This window comes from Lissotriton helveticus, chromosome 12, assembly GCF_964261635.1.
Source record: "Lissotriton helveticus chromosome 12, aLisHel1.1, whole genome shotgun sequence".
NCBI classification, from domain to species: Eukaryota; Metazoa; Chordata; class Amphibia; order Caudata; family Salamandridae; genus Lissotriton; species Lissotriton helveticus.
In genome coordinates this window covers 668429524-668449991 of record NC_136073.1, presented here as the reverse complement: position 1 = coordinate 668449991, position 20468 = coordinate 668429524, and the positions used below count along the sequence as shown (strand labels likewise).

The 20468-nt window shown below is 50.7% G+C and overlaps 1 long non-coding RNA gene across 1 annotated transcript in view; it reads left to right on the top strand.

Moving 5' to 3' along the window:
- Window positions 1-879: 879 nt before the first annotated feature.
- The window catches only part of LOC144799185 (uncharacterized), a 366493-nt gene continuing 346904 nt past the window's right edge, over window positions 880-20468 (top strand). The window contains exons 1-2 of the long non-coding RNA XR_013603771.1: window positions 880-999; window positions 9774-9893. This is a non-coding gene — a long non-coding RNA (uncharacterized LOC144799185). The remainder of the gene's footprint in view (window positions 1000-9773; window positions 9894-20468) is intronic.

Here is a 20468-nt window from a genome sequence, read left to right as displayed (position 1 = left end):
ACAGCCCCCGTATCCCTTTCAGCTGGACCAGCAACCTGCAACTGCTGCAGTCACAGGACAGGGCAAGTGCCACCCGCCTCCTCTACAGGCACCCTGGGCCGCCTCACCCACCTTTCGTCCGTCGGGCCGATGCTCCGGACCTCGCTCAACCCCCTCCTCCGGGGTTCCGGCCGTCAGCCACCACTCTCCGAGGCCGTGGGAACCACCGGGCTCCGGCCTCGGCAGTCCACGGTGCAAAAAGCCAGGAAATGGCGGGCGACCGGCAGCAGTCCCCGTCGCCGTGTCCACCAGGCTCCCAGCGCAGGCGTAGGGAATCAGCTCAGGCCTCCACCGGTGGGCCCGCAGCAGCTCCTAGCAAATTCTGTCACCGGAGCCTCGCGCTCCCCACGCGCGGGCCGGGCCCACATCTGCCGCACCGTACCTTGCGCGGGGCTCTTCCGGGATAGACCCGCTCAGGCCTGGCCAGCACCGGGCTCAACTCCGCCCACGCCTCCCTGGTTCTCCGCGGCACCTGCAGACGTGCAGGCCGCACCGTCCGCCGCAGCCGGTCAGCCCGCTATGCCCTCCTCTGGCTTCCACCAAGACCAGGGACCGCAAGGGACACCCAGAGGGTCGCGGACCAGGCTAATGAAGGGCTCCAGACAGCAAAAAGCCCGTGCTAAGTGAGGCCGGTGGCGGGAGCTCGGGAAAGTGCGTCCTCTCACGCTGCCATCTTGGCCTGAGAATTTAATTTATAGTGAGCTGTGGATTTTCACAATATTGCAGAATCCATTATTATTGTTATTAAAGCGGTATAAAAATCAGTTGTTTGCTCGATTGCATTACTATTAAACTATTCAAGTTCTAATAATAGACTAAGAGTGGACTTTTCCATCTGCAGAATATACTGATTGACCAGCAGTGGCAGTATTGCAGAAGAGAATGCCCCTGCATTGCTGAGACGAAAAAAAGAAAAATAGCAACGTCCTCAGCCTTCTGCTTCATTCATCAATTTCTATGGTAAGTCAAACTCACCTTTTATCATTTTGATTGTTATTAAAAGATGTTCATAGCATCTCAATGTCCTCAGTACCTTATAGTGGGGTCTTCTGAGTAAATATAATTTCTGTCACCATGGTAGTAATATGGCTGACATTATGGAGCTCCTGATAATTAATCAGTGACTTTGGCTGTCTCCAAGGCTGACAAAGCCTGCTTTAGAGACTTGTGTGATAAATATGTCATAGGAGGAAATACTGCCTTTGAGGCTGGAATGAGCTGTCTTTAGTTGAGCGAATGACTTCCTTTCTCCTGGAGGGAAGCTTATTTACCATGTTTCTCTGCACTCTCCATGTGGGACTCTAATACTCAAGATGGATGTTTTTTTATGATAGACATTCTTGTAACTCCATCACAACTTCAAAGGGAGCCCAATGCTTTCAGTGGCTCTCAGTGCTTTACCATTACACGGCCTACTCGCTATGCAGGCGTAATTACAGATAGTTCCCTAGTGCATATTTGCTGATTCCAAATCCTACTGAGTGTCATCTTCACTCAGAGCAATTGGTCAATGGAGCCCTGACATCATAAAGCTACAGAAGGATGTCATCTGACATGAGGGCGAATCAATTGTCTAGCAAGCAATAGGATACCTTTATCATATTGTTGAAATGGGTAACAGAGCAGAGAGGATGCCCAGCTGAAGACGAAGATGGTGGATTTGAAAAAATTAGGCATTATTTGAGATGTATACATTTTTAGAAGGTGTGGTTGAACATAATATTCTCGACTTCACTATTGTGTAAATGTCGGATGTGCTAAAATGAAGATGTTGGAATCTGTAATTCATGCGTTTTATTATTCGCTTGAACTATAGACTAGACCTTCCTCAATCAACTTATGAGATGAGTTATTTGATATTGGTGTACCATAACCTAAAAGATTTCCAGTGAGAAGGGTATGCAGTGACATGTCTGGCAATCAGATCTTTTAATCCATGTCCACATATAGGTGCTAGAATTGAGTAGAGAGTGGTTACAAATAGGGCATATGATTGAGAGATGTACGCTAGTCATCTACTCCTGCAGCCAGAATAGCGAGGATTCCTACCTGCTTGCACTTGCTGGCACAGCGGCCGGGCTTTGCTCCGCCAATTCGTACCTCCTGTCGACCGGCCGGGCTTGGCTCCGCCGGTCAACTACACCTCCCAGCAGCCTCCAGGGGGAGGCGCCTACGACGAGGAACAGCGCGCCAGGCGGCGCATAAAGCGTTGGCAGGGGCCGAGTCCCCTGTCTGTCATCTACTCCTGCAGCCAGAATAGCGAGGATTCCTACCTGCTTGCACTTGCTGGCACAGCGGCCGGGCTTTGCTCCGCCAATTCGTACCTCCTGTCGACCGGCCGGGCTTGGCTCCGCCGGTCAACTACACCTCCCAGCAGCCTCCAGGGGGAGGCGCCTACGACGAGGAACAGCGCGCCAGGCGGAGCATAAAGCGTTGGCAGGTCCCTCGTCCCGCGAGGACGCGCGCGGGACGCCCGAACGAAGCCCGGACAAAGGGCGGGCCGTCTGAGGCCGTCCGAGGTTGGCCAAGGTTGGGTTGGGCCTGGTCTCTTGGTTCGCTGCTCCGGAGCTGACGCTTCTGCGCAACGACATCTGCCGTGCAGACTGCTACGTAAGTTACATTGACTTTGGGTGTATATACAGTATATGATGCCTCCAAAAAAGGTAACCACTTCTAGTAACTCTATTGAGAACTATCTGGTGCAAGTAGTCGAAAAAATTAACCTCGGCAGAAGAGCCTCTTTGGGAATAGTCTCACCTGCTCAATCTCCCTTCATTGATATCGAGGCTGATGATCCTTTTGGCCTTCTAATCAATAATAGCAATAATAGTGCTACACCTGACTTGTTTCCAGACACTATCACTATACAGCCCAGTGGTATTGTTGCTGGAGTTGAAGACCTTAGCGTCAATGAGGTATTGGCTGACATAACTATTAGTCATGAACATTCTACCTCCCCTCCAGCACCCGTTTTGGGTAAACGGGATTGTCTCAGGTCAGCTAAGAATAAAGTAGCAAACCTCCCGAGGAAACATTCTGAGGAAGAGGAGCTTGACCTGACTAATGAAGCATATGTTACACTTTCGAATGCCCAATTTAATAAACTACTGGCTGTGATGGACACAAAAATTAAAGGTGTGGTCAAACCTCTGGTTAGCAAAATAGATAAGTTAACTTCTGAGGTTAACCGACTGGAAGCTCTATTACAAAAATCCATGGGTGAGATAGGGAAACTTCCGGAAAATGTTTCTTCAAAGATAGAGGAATTCGTAAACAAATCAGTAACTACAGCTGTTAGTGGCCTCATCCCCGTCCCTGTATCAAACCCCCTATTGGCAAATAATAACACTCTACCAGGTGATCCCCATATTACCTCGATCCCTGTTCCTGCTGCTGAAGACCCATTTACTGAAAAGGGGACTTTCGAACTAGTGGTTGAAGCTTCCCCACTGGTACTTGTCCTTGCCAACGTTCCTCCCTTGGCTCAAGGAGAGCGGGAAACTACAACTTCTCTAAGAAATAAATCTTTATCATGGTTAACCACCAACATGGTAATTACTCCTTGGGGAAAGCAGCAACTTTCTGAAGAGCTTGTCAAAGTGAGAAGGGTACAGTGGATCGGGGACAGGGTGAAAAAGTTTAACGGGGAGTGTGTCGTTCTCCACTTCTCCGACCCTGGGGTCTTGCCTAACATCCTACCAAACATCCTACCACCACAAAGGCGAACAACTTCCATAGTTCCATTGACTTTGGACTTCTTTTATCCTAGAAAGGGAAGCGGACCAAATTCAAGTATCTTAAGAACCAAATGGAACATTGTGACTAAGAGGGGGAGGAAGGATGTTGCTTCAGTGGACTGGGGTTTGGGGTTGGAAAATCGTTTTTCTGCATTGTCTAACTTAAGCGATTGCGATTGACAACCATCCACCTGTAATACTGTTGCCGTGCCTCTTTGTGTCAAAAGTACATCTGATGTAGCTTGTAAATTTACAACAACTAGCCCTCTGGGGCTTTTGCCTGTTGATTTACCTAGGTTATTTAACGTTACAACTATAGACCAGGCTACTAGGGGTAAGGGGTTAAACATGTATACTATAAACCCCGGTACTCTTACGACACCTATCTCAGGGAATCTTTTGTCATGGAATGTGGCTGGAATATCTTCCAAAATGGACAGTGCTGATTGGTTTGAATTTATTAATAAGTATGACCTCTGTATTTTTCAAGAGACTTGGGCCTGTGAGCCTACTTTTGCATTGGGGTATGTAAACTTTTATGTTCCTGCTATTAAGGGCCCTAAAGGACGGCCGATGGGAGGCCTTACTATATGGGTTAGGCAGTCTTTAAAAATTGCTGCAAAATGTGTGGAACTAGACCAAAATGATATACAGCTTATCAGATTGACCAGTGATTTACCCCTCTCCATGGATATATATAATATCTATGCTAGAGGTGGTAGTAAAGGTAGATCCGAGGTTCTAACGTGCCTTTTTACATTTCTTGAGACCCAATCTGCAGGAAAAAATATTTTAATTGCAGGTGATTTGAATCGGACATTCGAACCTCTCATCACTGGTAATTCTCCTCTGGGATCGGAGGAAGACAAGCTTTGGGACATTCCCACACTAGAGTCCCCCCCGATAACTCGGTGGACGGCCGACATCCTAGGTCTAAACGCCATGTGCTTGGAGCATGGGTTACGAGCCCTGAACGGCCGAACCCAATCAGATCGTGTTCCCGCCATGACGTTTAATAACGGGCGAAGTAAAAGTCGCATTGACTATGTCATCTGTAGTATATCGATATGGCCATCTCTCAGTGACATGGTAGTTACAGCCAGGATAGAAAGTGACCACGACCCGCTATGCGTCTCGCATAATTGGTGGACTTCTAATGTAATCACTCCAAACCCTTGTGACTTACTTGTGCCGCCAACGATCACGCAATCTAATAATATGCGTAGGTTAAGATGGGCTGGTGTTAAGACGGACCAACAGGCCCTGGAAAAGATAGGTGCAGCGGCAGACAAGGCCATTCTGGCATTGGAAAACATTACTGCTTTTGAACAAGGACAAGAAGATGTTAATAAAGTTCATACGACTCTCTTTGATGAAGTCAAAAACTTTTTCTTAAAACCCGCACGAAATAACAGGGCTTGTCCATTCAAACCAGCTAAGTGGTACAACCAAGATTGCAGGGCAGCAAGATTTAAACTAGGAGCTGCAATCAAAAATAATATTCCGAATGAGATACGATCTGCCAGGAAGCATTACAAAAATTGTATCGCCAGGGCAAAAAGAGACTGGGATGAAGACCACTGGCAGAAACTGAGATGTGCTAGTGAAAGTAAGAATTCTAGACAATTTTGGCATATTGTCAAATGGGGCCAAGATAGATCGCCTGAGCCTCCCAACAACAATGTCCCTCATGATGCTTGGGTTAAGTTTTTCAGCGAGCAGTATTCTTCCAGAGATCAGCCTGGTAGCAATTCTAACCTTATATATCTGTTCGCTGATGAAGATACTTTTATGATAAGTGAAATCCTGATCGCCCTGAAATCTGTTCATAGGGGCAGAGCCCCGGGTAATGACGGAGTCCCGGCGGATGTCTTCTTAGATGACACCGACAGGTGGAGTAAATACATCTGCCTTTTATTAAACCATATAGCCAAGGGGGCTGAAATCCCGGTATCCTGGCGGGGTGCTGTCATTATACCTGTATATAAAAAGGGGGATCGTGCCCAACCCTGTAATTATCGCCCAATCAGCTTAATAGACACGGTCCAAAAAGTGGTAGGACGTGTACTCATTAATAATCTGCTTGATTGGGCTGAGGATCAGAACGTCCTATCCCCATTTCAGGCTGGTTTCCGCAGAGCGACTAGCACTGTAGACCAGGTCTTCCGCTTCCAACTGATACAATGGCGGACAGTGGTTCTGGGCGGATGCAGTCTCTATGCAGCTTTTGTTGACCTACGGGCTGCATTCGACCTGGTGCCGAGGGCAAAGCTGTGGGAAGTGTTGGCAGCCCTGGGTGTCCCGATGATTATTTTAACCTTGATCATGAGACTTCATGAGGGCACTTATGCTAAGATCCAATGGGGTGGCTACGGTAACGATACCATTGACTTCCCTGTCGAGCGTGGGGTTCGGCAGGGTTGTGCAATGGCACCAACATTGTTTACTCTTTTTATAAATGGAATTGTTCCCCTTATGCAAGCTGAGCCCGTAGATGCTCCCTCTCTTGCTGGTGCAAAAGTTCCTATTTTAATGTTCGCAGACGACACCTTAATTTTATCAAAATCCCCAAGTGGTCTGCAAAAGGCATTGGCAATTTTTGACAAATTTTGTTGTGATCATGGTTTGGAGGTAAACGCAGCGAAAACAAAACTCATGGTTTTTAATCCTTGTAGGAATTTTAAATCCAAAATAACCATGAGTGGGCGCTGCCTTGAAGTTGTGAATTCTTTCACCTATTTAGGGATACATATCTCAAATGACAACAGATGGAACCACCACTTGAATCTGGCAGTGTTAAGACACAAACAACTGGCTGGTACCATTATTAAGGAGCATATGAAATCTTTAACTAAGCCAATTAAACCGCCACTAATCATATACGAGGCTAAAGCAATAGGGTCTGCATTATATGGGGCAGAGCTGTGGGGGCAAGAAAACCTCCAGGAGCTACAGAGGTCTGAGAATAGCTTCCTCCGAAAACTAACTGGTACCCCACAGAGCAGTCCCCTCTTGCCACTCAGATATGATCTTGGCAGGAAGGAAATCTCGGCTATATGTAAACTTCGACCGATATTATATTGGCGTAGAATTTGGACCACCCCCGAGTTGTCACAATATGCTGAAGGATTTGCTGATGTGATCAAAGCAGATCGATTTCATAAAATTAAATGGTTTAGATCATTGAGAACAGCATTAAGTGAACTAGGGTTAAGTGAATTGTGGTCTGATCCAACCGGGTCATCCTTTCCATCAAAGCTGTTCATAAAAAACCTTTATTGGGAACAGGCTGAAAACAAGAGTCTCCTTAACAACAATAATGGGTCTATGACGACTGCCTTCCTTGAAGCTAAATTGTTTCCAATGTTTGAAATGTACTGGGACATTATAACTAAATCCATGGACAGGAAACTATTTTTCCAAATGAGGGCTGGCTCACTACCTCTTGGTAATCTAACATCTAAATGGAGAAATGGAGGTCCAGCAACTTGCCCAGTTTGTGGGGAAGGCAATGAGACGCTGGGTCACTTTTTGTTTGCTTGTCAAGCATATTCTGTTCCTAGACGTGTGTGGTTGGCTCCCATGTGTAGAAATTTGGGTACCAAAAGCAGCATGGTTGCTCTACGTATTGTTAAAACTACCTCCTTAAACTGGATTATCATAGCGACCGCAAAGTACTTGGGGTGGGCGTGGGTAACTAGGCAGAGATTGCTAGTAGGGTGACTACTCTCTGCCTAGCTGATCAGAGACTGCTAGTTTATCTATTCTCTGTTCCCATGCCGGTGTCTATCTGACGAATAATTTTAATAATAATTTTTAACTATGTAATTGGATTGTTTTTTAATATGATATGAACTTTGCACCGTGATGGTAAATAATTGGATGTAATCTTATTTTAAAGCTCTTTTTTAATGTGTATTGTGCTTGAAGTCATGTTGACTTAGAAATTTAATTGTATTTTATTATGTGTTTGTTTGTCTGCTTTTATGAGTAAACACTCGAATAAAGCACTTTTGAATTTGATATTGGTGTACCATAACCTAAAAGATTTCCAGTGAGAAGGGTATGCAGTGACATGTCTGGCAATCAGATCTTTTAATCCATGTCCACATATAGGTGCTAGAATTGAGTAGAGAGTGGTTACAAATAGGGCATAGGATTGAGAGATGTACGCTAGGTTGAAAACAACTGAGATTTTATTTAGTATTAAATCTGTTTATTAGCAAACAAACGCACATACAAAAATAGCATATTATCCAACGGCTCCCGACCTCCAGTACATCCAAAGTCCAAGTAAACCACAGACAGTGATATACTCTACGCCACCCAGAAAAAATGAGCCAAAGTCGAAGCTGGATATTTTGAATGATCAAACAAATGAGCAAAGAGGACAAAAACAATAGGAAACCCCCCAACTCCCCAACCCTGCCCCCCCCTTTCCCACCCACCACCCATCATCCAGGTCCAGAGCCCCACTTCCCTAGCATGGCAATCCACGATGGTGTCCTTTAACCCTCTCCCTGTGACAGACCCAGCAACCGTAGGTAGCGTGGACAGGTTACTTCCCTAAATTCCGTAGCGAGTAATGACAAAAAGGGCTGCCAAAGCTCCACATATCGAGCCCCGTCTCCCGCCATTGTCAAGGATATTTTCTCCATACCCAACACACTCCACAACCGATGCAACCAACCCTGAAATGTGGGAATGTGCGTGGTACGGCAATGAGACAGAATGTTCTGTACAGCAGAGCCCAGAGCAATATCTATTAAACGTCCCCTAAGCGATCTCAGCGGGTATGTAATGGGGTGAGGCAACCCTAGCAAGGACGTAGGATAGGAATCGTGTGATGTCTGTTTCAAAGCGTACATCTACTTCATCAAGGACCAACTTCCAATATCCCTGCAGATGAGTGCAGTTCCATAGGAAATGCACCAGAGTGCCCCTCTCTCCAAACCCGCACCAGCAGAGCGGGTACCTCGTGCGGTCAATCTCATATAACCTCTGGTGTGTAGTACCAATAAGTCACTAATTTAGTGAGGGTGTCCGTTAAACCCATATGATAAGCAGAGTGCCGCGCCCGGTAGTAGATGCCCTCCCACTCCTTATCGCTAAACGTGCGCCCCTGTTCTCTCTCCCAGCGTGCTCTCCCTGAATTATAGACGTGTGTGTATCTCTCTAAAAGCATACGATATAAATCAGATATGAGCTTTTTATCTGTCTTCTGTGTTATCAACCAATATTCGTACAGCGTAGGGTTCGGCTCACCTCTGCCTTAACTCTGTTATTAAGCGCCCAGTGCCGTGCCTGAAGGTATCTGAACCGTTCCGATTCCAGCAATCCATAATCCTGTCTAAAGGTCTCAAACGGGATCACCCCCTCAGCCATGTATAAATGAAACAAAGTTCTACATCCCGCCGGGCGTCACCTTGCGAAAGCTACAGTGTCTAGGCCGAGTTGTGAGCTCATGCCTTAGATTGGTCTGGTCCCACACCTCCAGCGGAACCCTAGTGATATGCGACGTGTAAAGAGTTGGGGGCTGATGCTGCCGGCGGAGAAAGGGGACCTCCTGGAGTGGGCGGCCCGCAATCACCTGATCTTGAAAAAGCCAATGTTTTTCGGACTCCCAACTGCTCCACTCCACCAGAGTCCGTAACTGGGACGCTTGATAGTAAAGCAACAGATCTGGGAGGCCGAGCCCACCCCTCTCTGGAGGCAGCGTCGCTAGTCTGCTCTTCATTCTCGCCCGCCTACCGTTCCAAACAAACAGAGCCAACTCCGATTGCATCTGGCGAATCCAGCCATCGGGTGGGCGTAGCGGGATCGTGCCGAATAAATAAAGAACCTGCGGGAGAATCGTAATTTTTATGGCAGCCACCCTACCCAACCAAGACAGCGGAAGGTGTCTCCACTTCCCCAGTTCCGACTTTGCTCTATTGCATTACTATGAAAATATTCAAGTTCTGATAATAGACTAACAGTGGACTTTTCCATCTGCAGAATATACTGATTGACCAGCAGTGGCAGTATTGCAGAAGAGAATGCCCTTGCATTGCTGAGACAGCAAAAAAAATAAAAAGCAACGTCATCAGCCTTCTGCTTCATTCTTCAATTTCTATGGTAAGTCAAACTCACATTTAATCATTGTGATTGTTATTAAAAGACGTTTATAGCATCTCAATGTCCTCAGTACCTTATAGTGGGGTCTTCTGAGTAAATATAAATTCTGTCACCATGGTAGTAATATGACTGACATTATGGAGCGCCTGATAATTAATCAGTGACTTTGGCTGTTTCCAAGGCTGACAAAGCCTGCTTTAGACACTTGTGTAATAAATTTCATCAGAGGAAATACTGCCTTTGAGGCTGGAATGAGCTGTCTTTAGTTGAGCGAATGACTTACTTTCTCCTGGAGGGAAGCTTATTTACCCTGTTTCTCTGCACTCTCCATGTGGGACTCTGATACTCAAGATGGATGTTTTTTTATGATAGACATTCTTGTAACTCCATCACAATTTCAAAGGGAGGCCAATGCTTTCAGTGGCTCTCACTCCTTTACCATTACACGGCCTACTTGCTATGCAGTCATAATTACAGATAGTTCCCTAGTGCACATTTGCTGATTCTCCAATATTAGGGGTGTCTTTCATAGATTCACATGCCTGAATCATTCCCCGTCGTCGGAGGGGGAGTCCCACGGTACATAAAATAGCAATAATATGCCATAATATCATACTAAAAACAAGCAATTCCCAACCAGGAAGTAAAGTAGCCCAAGCTACAGGAGAAAAAACTTCCACACTCATGACTATCCTAGTCATTTTGTATAGACCAAACTGCAGCCAATCAGGCAACAGCACCCACCAGAAGGTTCTCCCCAGAGGCTCAGGCTCTCAGATTTTCTACCGCACGTCGTGTGAAGGGAGTCTCCCTGAGCTCTGCTCAGTACTTCTCTATTTTCCTGCTGGAATCTAGTGTTTTGAAGATGTCTACCAAGAAATCGTTTTTCAGGCCTTGTGACTCTTGTGGGAAGCTCCGGCTTTTTAAAGAAGACCCCCACAAGAAGTCCATTTACTGCCTGTATCCTGAACATCAAGTGAAGGACTGCAAGATCTGTAGGACCTTCCCTCAGAAGACCCTCAGGGACAGAGAGGGCCGCCTGCTTTTGTGGCTACAAAAGCTCAAGGATTCGGATTATCCTGCTTCTGAGGTAGGCAGTATTGCCTCTGGGTCTACTCTAGGAAGAGCGCTGCAGATGAGGTTTTAACTTCTCCTGGGGCTAAGGTTGCGAGGAAGCAACAACCTGTTAAGGGGTCTGAGAGGCCTTCCACATCTACGCCCCCGAGAAAATCCACAAAAAAGTTACCTCAAACATCTTCTGAGCAGACTTTGCCTCAGAAACAGACCCTGTCGTCGACGAAGATCTCCGTCGACGCTACGTCAACGGTAACTTTTTCCTCTCCTAAGCCTGAGATTGTTATGTCGACGGCATCTTCATCGCCGACGATGGTCTATGTTACTGTTAGACCTATCTTGTCGACGGCAGAGTCTTCATCTTTTGCCATTGTCGGCGCCTCGTCTACGGCTAAACTGAAGAAGATCCCGTCGTCACCGTCGACGCTTGTTCTCCCGTCGACGAAGAAGCCACCGTCGATGGGATCGTCGACGGCTACCACACAGTCGACGAAGACACCATCGTCGATGAAGACGTCGACGAAGATACCATCGTAGACGAAGCCAACATCGTCGACGAAGCCAACATCGTCGACGAAGCCATTATTGTCGACATCTGAAAGAGACACGTTAGTGATAGATTCCTTACCTTAGAAAATCCCCAGGCGTCAGACTGGATCCCGAAAATTTTGCGTAGCAATGCCCCTGCGCGCCGGCAGGCATCGTCCGCGGCTCCGCGTCCGTCGTCGGCGTCGTTAGCGCCGGAATGACGTCGTCGGAGTACTTCGACGCCGCACATGCGCGCTGACGTCAGTTCTTCTTTTTTCCACGCCAGCTAGCGCAGATCCGGAGAAGCTCTACCCCTTAGTCATTTTTTGACTAAACTTTTTTGATCTTTGATCATTTCTCTTCTCAAGTCTTCGACTCCGACGGTGCCGGTAGGGATGCCCGGGTTCAAACCCTGTTCCAAGTGCGACCGACTGATGTCAGTTACCGACCCCCATCGCCGGTGCCTCAAGTGTTTAGGCCTCGACCACGACTACCGCACCTGCTCCGACTGCCGGGCCCTGACGTCTAAAGCTAGGCGGGAGTGGTCCCGCAAGCGACTTGAGCTCCGGCAGTCGGCCCCGCGCCGCTCCAGGTCCCGGTCCGACAGGAGGTCGAGGGACCCGTCGCGGGGTCGGAGTCCTCACAGCTCCGGGAGTGGACATCTGTCGTCAGGATCCAAGTCCTCAGGTAAGAGGCATGAGAGGTCGGAGAGACGTCATCGTTCCTCCGACCCTCCCCGACGCTCGCGCGATGCGGCCGGGGGTTCGGGTGACACCACCCACGCGGCTCCGACGGAGTCACGGACTTTGCCGCCTGCCCCACACCTTCAGGTCCCTGGGCAGATGCGACGCCAGTGGAGGTCGAGCGGTACCTCATGGCCATGAGGTCCCTCCCTCGTCAGCCGGGTTCCGTGGCGCCTCCGGGCCCAACGGCCCCGGCTGGAGGGCCTAGCGGGTCGGGTGCTTTGACTCCGACGCCGTCGGGTGCTTCGGCCCCGGCGCCGCCGGCGACTTCGGTCCCGGCGCCGGCCCTGCGGGTGTCGCCCCCGGCGCCCACTATGGACACCGTCCCCGATCCTACCCTCGGTCCGGTTCTGGTGCCGGGTGGTCGCCGGTCGACCTCACGACCTCGCCGGCGCCGGCCCTGCGGGTGTCGCCCCCGGCGCCCACTATGGACACCGTCCCCGATCCTACCCTCGGTCCGGTTCTGGCGCCGGAGCGGCGCCACTGGGCGCCGCTACCGACGGCCTTTGGAGATTTCTATTTCCACGAACCGGCCCCATCTGTTGACCCTGATCTGCAGGATATGGGTGACGAGGGTGATTGGGAGGGGTCTGTGGACCCTCTGGCACAAGAATGCCAGTCTCAACAGGACTGGACATATGAGCTTGGGGAGGCCAGTGGAATTGACACTTCGCCAGACACTGGATTTGTCTCCCCTCCCACCGTGGCTACGGAGGAGGGGGCTGCTTACAGTGTAGTGTTGACGCGGGCGGCCAAGGCCTTGCACCTTGAGCTCCCCGTCGCGGCCGTGAGGGCTAACCTCCTCACTGAGGTCCTTAAACAGCAGGCAGGCTCCACTGAGCCTCTGCTGCTGTTTAATGAGGCCTTGTGTGACGTTCTTGTGGGTACTTGGTCCAAGCCCGCCACAGGTCTGCCTGTGGATAGGAACGTGGCCAGACGCTACTGCCCGGCCCCGGGCGACCCTTGCTTTTTGTCCACCCATCCCACCCCCGAGAGCCTGGTCATCCAGGCCTCCACTTCCCAGACCGCATTCCCGCCGGCTCCGCCCGATCGGGAATCCAAGAGGTATGAACAATTCGGGAAGAAAGTGTTCTTGTCCCTCAGGTTGGGACTGCGGTCTGTCAATACCGCATGCCTCTTGGGCCGCTACACCCACACCCTGTGGGACACGGTCGTGGACGTGCTGCCCCAATGTCCGGGCTAAACTCGCCCAAGCCCTTGCGGAGGGTCGAGATGCAGCACGATATTCCATCCGGTGTGGGCTGGATACCAGGGACTCACTGGGCAGGCATATGGCAACGACGGTGGCGGTTCAACGCCACCCCTGGTTGAGGTCCGCCAACTTTTCGGCCGATGTGCAGGCCACTCTTCTGGACATGCCGTTCGATGGCCGTCGCCTCTTTGGCGACAAGGCAGACCATGCGCTTGAGCATTTTAAGGACTCCAGGGCTACGGCCAAGTCCTTGGGCCTCTCGGCCACACGCCAGCAATCGGGTGCCTTTTGCTCCTTTCGTGGCCACGGAAGGGGTGCCCCCACACGTGCTGCCAGCCACGCACCGCAGAATGTTCAACAGCACGGTGGCGGCCGTAGAAACCGCCGTGGCGGCGGTCGGGGACAACGGCGAGGCCAGTCCACACCTTCCCCCGCAGCACCTGCCTCAAAACCTTCCTAGTCCGTGTTTTCAGGCCCATGTGACGCCAGTGGGGGGCAGGGTTCGCCATCACCTCTTCCACTGGCGCACTTTCACGTCGGACAGGTGGGTGCTGCAAATCGTCCGAAGGGGCTACTCCCTCCCCTTCGAGGCGACCCCTCCAGCCATGCCACCGCAATTCCACCGCGTGTCGGGGGATCACTTGCAACTTCTGCAAGAGGAAGTCACGGCCCTCTTGGCCAAGGGGGCCATCGAGCGCGTTCCTGGGCCAGAAGTGGGGTGTGGTTGTTACTCCCACTACTTTCTGGTACTCAAGAAGGGCGAAGGGGGCCTACGCCCTATCTTGGACCTACGGAACGTCAACGGCTTCCTCCGGAAGGAGAAGTTCAAGATGCTGACTTTGGCTCAGGTCTTAGCTGCCCTGGACCCTGGAGACTGGATGGTAGCGTTGGACTTGCAGGACGCTTATTTTCACATCCCCGTCCTGCCGGCCCACCGGCGTTACCTGCGGTTCACGATAGGCCACGAGCACTTTCAGTTTACCGTGCTCCCCTTCAGCCTTACCAGCGCCCCATGGGTGTTCACGAAAGTGATGGCAGTGGTCGCAGCTCATCTTCGCAGGTTAGGGGTGTCAGTCTTCCCCTACCTCGACGACTGGTTGTTGAAGGCGGGCTCGCCCCAGACAGTAGTCAGCCACCTCCAGACTACGGCCGACCTCCTGCACTTGCTGGGGTTCTCTATCAACGTGCCGAAGTCACACCTGTGTCCCTCTCAGAAGCTTCTCTTCATCGGGGCGGTTCTAGACTCGGCGCAGTTTCGGGTTTATCCTCCCGAACAGCGGGTTCGGGATATTCAGGCTCTGATTCCGATCTTTCAGCCTTTATCATGAGTCTCGGTTAGGTTGACGCTGCGGCTTCTGGGGCTGATGGCCCGGTGGCGGATGCAGGCTCTGCAGTGGGACCTGAAGTTTCAGTGGGCCCAGCATCAGGGCAACTTGTCCGATCATGTCTTGATCTCGGAGGGCACTGCAAGACAGTTGCAGTGGTGGCTCACGGACCGCAATTGGGTCAGTGGCAGATCCCTCTCCCTACCCCACCCAGAGCACGTGGTTGTGATGGACGCGTCCCTCCTGGGCTGGGGAGCCCACATGGGAGAGGCGGAGATCAGAGGCCTCTGATCTCCGGCGGAGTCCCGGCTCCACATCAACCTTCTGGAGCTGCGGACGATCCGACTTGCACTGAAGGCATTCCTCCCCTCTGTCCGGGGGAGTGTAGTGCAGCTGTTCACGGACAACACCACCGCCATGTGGTACTGCAACAAACAGGGCAGAGTGGGGTCGTGGACCCTATGCCAGGAGGCTCTGCGCCTCTGGCAGTGGCTGGAACATCAGGGCGTGACCCAGGTAGTTCAACACCTGGCAGGTTCTCTGAATGCCAGGGCGGACAAACTCAGCCGTCGGTGCATGATGGATCACCAATGGCGTCTGAACTCGGACGTGGTGCAAGGTCTCTTTCAGCAGTGGGGAGAGCCTTGGTTAGATCTATTCGCCACAGAAGAGAACGCGCAATGTCATCAGTTCTGCGCGTTAGAATTTCCAAGGCGGCACTCGCTCGGCGACTCTTTTCGTCGCGAGTGGAGTTGCGGTCTATTGTACTCCTTTCCGCCTATACCACTTCTGCCCAGAGTGCTGAAGTAGATCAGGCGCGACCGGGCCCAGGTTATCCTGGAAGATACTGGTATCCCAAGCTACTCAACATGTCAGTCGATCCCCCGATTCGTCTGCCTCATCGAGAGGACCTTCTGTCGCAGAAGCAGGGGATAGTCCTCCACCCGAACCTGTCTAGTCTCCACCTGCAAGCTTGGAGATTGAGCGGCGGCAGTTGAGGCCAGTTGACTTGCCTCCTGAAGCCTGTAATGTCATTCTGGCAGCCAGGCGTCCCTCCACAAAGTCGGTATACGCCTGCAGGTGGAACAGATTTGTGGCATGGTGCACAGCGAAGGCTGTGGATCCACTCTCTGCACCCCTTTCTGAGGTTCTCCTCTTCCTTCTTTCTCTTGCCCAGCAGGGCTCTGCTCTGGGCACTATCAAGGGGTACCTTTCTGCCCTTTCGGCCTTCTTAAGGCTACCTGATCAGCCTTCCTTGTTCAAGTCCCCAATTGTAAATAGGTTTTTGAAGGGCATCACACACATGTTCCCTCCTGTTCCTTTCGTGATGCCCCAGTGGGACTTGAACCTTGTTCTTACTTACCTAATGTGTGCTCCCTTTGAGACGCTCCATAACTGTCCTCTCCGTCTTTTTACTCTGAAGACTGCTTTCCTGGTTGCCATCACCACTGCCAGGAGAGTGAGTGAGCTCCAGGCTCTTTCTTCCACACCTCCTTTCCTCTCTGTCCATCTGGACAAGGTTGTGTTGCGGACAAGACCCTCTTTCCTGCCCAAGGTTGTCACGGCCTTCCACATCGGGCAGCCCATTACCTTGCCCACCTTCTTTCCGCCTCCGCATCCCTCGAAAGAGGAAGAGAGGCTCCACCATCTGGACCCAAAACGTGCACTCTCTTACTATCTGGATCGCACACGCCAGTCCCGGGTGGATAACCAACTCTTTGTTGGTTGCGTGGGCTCTAAGAAGGGAAAGGCGGTGCACAAGCGGACCATCTCTCGTGGATCATCTTGTGTATCCAGGCGTGTTACTCCTTGGCTAATAAGGAGCCCCCTGTTGGATATAGGGCTCATTCCACTCGGGCCACGGCGACTACCACTGCCCTGGGCCGAGGAGTGCCCTTGCAGGACATTGGCCAGGCAGCTACGTGGGCCTCGCTGCACACGTTTGCACGACACTACTGCCTGGACAGCCAAGTCCGGAGGGATGGCTTCTTTGGCCGTTCCGTCCTCCAGGACTTTCTGGTGTTTTTATTGGTTCGTAGACCCACCACCGGGGTTGGTATTGCTGGGGTATCTATTCTGAGGTAAGGAATCTATCACTAACGTGTCTCTTTCAGATGCACAAGTTACTACTTGTGTAACGATATATCTGTAAGAGACATTAGTTAGTGATAGATTCCTTACCGACCCACCCATCCTCCCCGTTCTGTGAACTGATATCTAGGGTTAAGCTCATCCCCTTTTAGGGCCCTAGTTTCATGGCACCAGTGTTGGTTCTATCATGGCTCTGCGTATCTGGCGCGGAAAAGCTGTGTATCAGAACTGACGTCAGCGCGCATGGGCGGCGTCTAAGTACCCCGACGCCGTCATTCCGGTGCTAACGACGCCGACGACGGACGCGGAGCCGCGGACGACGCCTGCCGGCGCGCAGGGGTATTGCTACGCAAAATTTTCCGGATACAGTCTGTCGCCTGGGGATATTCTAAGGTAAGGAATCTATCACTAACTAATGTCTCTTACAGATAAATTTTTATAAAAGTAGTAACTTGTGCGACCATACCTGTACCGTCGACGACGACCTCATTGTTGTCTACCGTCAAACCCAAGTCGACGAGTCCTTTGGTAGAAGCCCAGTCGACGCCACAGCTATCTTCTTGTACCACTTTACAAGTGTGGTCGCCGTCTATGGTTTTTCTGTCGACGCCAAAACCGTCTTTGCTTCAGAGACGTGGTTGTTGGGATTGAGAGCAGCGCAAGAACACGCAAGCGCCACTAACCTTACTCTGATGGCCAGCAGAGACGATAGACGATATTCCTTCCGACTCCGCACCACACAAGCCCCAACACTGGCATTTACCCACTGTTTGAGCCTGTACGGATAGGGGCCGGGAGGTAGATGGACATCGGGGGATAGGTACTTCTAATATCGTCTGGTCGCTACACCATGAGGTTACTGGTACTGGGACACTGCAGGTAGAGGAGGAGACAGAGAGCAAGAGGTTAGTACCGCAGAGGTAACTATGTGAACCAAGAACCCCCCCCTTGGAATTCACACTCACCAGTTTATCCACCCCATGTATCCTAGAAGGAAATCCAAGCATACGCAAAGCACACTAAAGCAAAGGTCACCAGAAGTACGGAGAAGTTAACTTCACTCCTCTACCTACCGCGTAGTAGGCACAATATAGATCTATAGGACTACGAAGTACAAGCGTGATAAGTGCCACGCTTCCAAGAACCACAATACCTCTTGTGGAACTGTGTAGGCCAAGTAATAGATAAAGTCAGCAACCACTGACAGAGAACACAGCTTTCCCCCACAATGTAAACAAGAAATGGCGGCAGTCTTGAGACCACTTAAAACGGAAAAAAGATACAAACGAACAGGAGGCGAGCCCGCACTCCTCAGGAATACTTGCACGACTGAATATGACTGGAAACAGAAACCTTCCGGGATTCTTTGACCACGCTGGCTCTTCCTCGGCGTCGTGCAGAACCGGGCAATACTGACCACGCTGGCTCTTCCTCAGCGTCGTGCAGAACCGGGCAATACTGACCACGCTGGCTCTTCCTCGGCATCGTGCAGAACCGGGCAATACTGACCACGCTGGCTCTTCCTCGGCGTCGTGCAGAACCGGGCAATACTGACCACGCTGGCTCTTCCTCCGCGTCGTGCAGAACCGGGCAATGCTCGAAGATATTTGGCTCATCTGCTATGAGACATGACAGAACGCAATTGACAAGCACCGTTGTTTTCCGGAGGTGGGGCTTATATAAGGTCCTCCCATTGAGCCAACCCCCAGCGCCGGGTGGCCTTCTGGGACTTGTAGTTCTTCCGCAAAGGACTCGCAATACGGAATCTTTTACATTTGGCCTTGTCGATGATAGCGATCGCTACAGAACCCCCTCTCGTGGACCGCCGTCCCGGCGGACGTCCCGGCTTCCCGGGAAACCGCTCATGGAATTGTTCCACCAAATCGGGGCAATGGAGATGGTCCATGGGCTCCCAGGTCCTGTCTTCGGGGCCAAACCCTTTCCAATCCACCAGGTATTGGTTCCGGCCACGGACCAAGCGAGAGTCCAGAATAGAATGCACCTCATATTCCTCGTGGCCTTCGATTTCCACCGGACGAGGACGATCAGGCAACCTCACGCTCGGAAGACAAGGACGTAGGAGCGATACATGAAAGACAGGATGAATTGCCCATGACACTGGCAACGAGAGTTTCATAGCCATAGTATTTATTACCTCACAAATGCCATAGGAACCAACATATTTGGGCTTTAACTTCGTAAGTCCCTTAATATGCAGGTTGCGTGTAGAAAGCCAAACCTTGTCCCCCACCTTATACTCGGGTTCAGGGGTAAGCCTCTTATCAGCGAACAGCTTCTGGGCTGCTTGGGCTTTTTCCAAATTGTTCCGCGCCTCGATCAGAATAGCCCGAAGATGAGCATGATGTTCATGAATGGCAGGAACCATAGATTCAGCCGGCCATTCAAAAGGAAGCATATTCGGATGGAATCCATAAAGGCAAAAGAACGGAGAACAACCCAAGGTGGTATGCACCGCGTTATTGTAGGCGAACTCTGCCAACCACAGAAGGATGGTCCAATCAGTGGCGTTCTGTAACGAAAAACAACGCAGATATTGTTCCAGCGTCTGATTCAGACGTTCCGTCTTACCATCCGTTTGCGGATGGTAACTTGATGAGAGACGAGCATTGAATTGTGTCCCCCGATCCGTAATCAACACTCTCGGCAATCCGTGTGGACGGACGATGTGTTGCAAAAAGACTTTGGCTAATTCACTGGAGGAAGGCAGACCAGGTAGAGATATAAAGTGTCCCATTTTTGTAAGATGGTCCACAACCACTAGAACAACCGTTTGTTTCTCACAAGGGGGCATTTCTACGATAAAGTCCATGGACAGAGTGTGCCACGGCTTGGATGGAATCGGTAAAGGCTGCAATAGTCCCGGTGGTTTGATGTGACTGGCTTTACCCTGGGCACAGATTGCACAGTCTTTAACATATTTCTTCGTATCAGGTCTCACCCCAGGCCACCAAAAGGATCGTTCCACGTTAGAAGTTGTTTTGTACATGCCCATGTGTCCCCCTAGAACAGAATCATGTGCCCATTCCAGGACCTTGCGTTGCAACGCAGATGAGGGTACATATAAGGCATGGAAATGATATGCTAACTGCTTCTTTTCGCATCGATTACCTGGCTCTTCCTGTACCCAAGCAGGGATATCCTGGTCCGTGAGAGCGACTCTAACGTCATCCAGAAAATCTTCAGAGGTGATCAAGGCGATAGCATTTTCTGGATAATCGAGCCCCTTTAAAATAAAAGGGGGTTCTGTTGAGACTCCCGCTTCTTCCTCACCCAACCTGGAGAGTGCATCTGCTTTTCCGTTACGAGTCCCCGGTCTGTATTTGATCACAAAATCAAAGTCAGAGAAGAAGAGGGTCCACCTCAGTTGTCGAGGAGTCAAAGCCTTCGCCGTCTTTAAGAACAACAGATTGCGATGGTCTGTGATGATTTCAACCGTATGTACAGCCCCTAGAAGGTAGTGCCTCCATTCTTCGCATGCCCTTTTAATGGCTAAGAGATCTTTGTCAGTTATGGTGTAGTTAACCTCACACGGGGTGAGCTTCTTAGAGTAGTACGCCACAGGGTGTAGCTGACCCGTGGT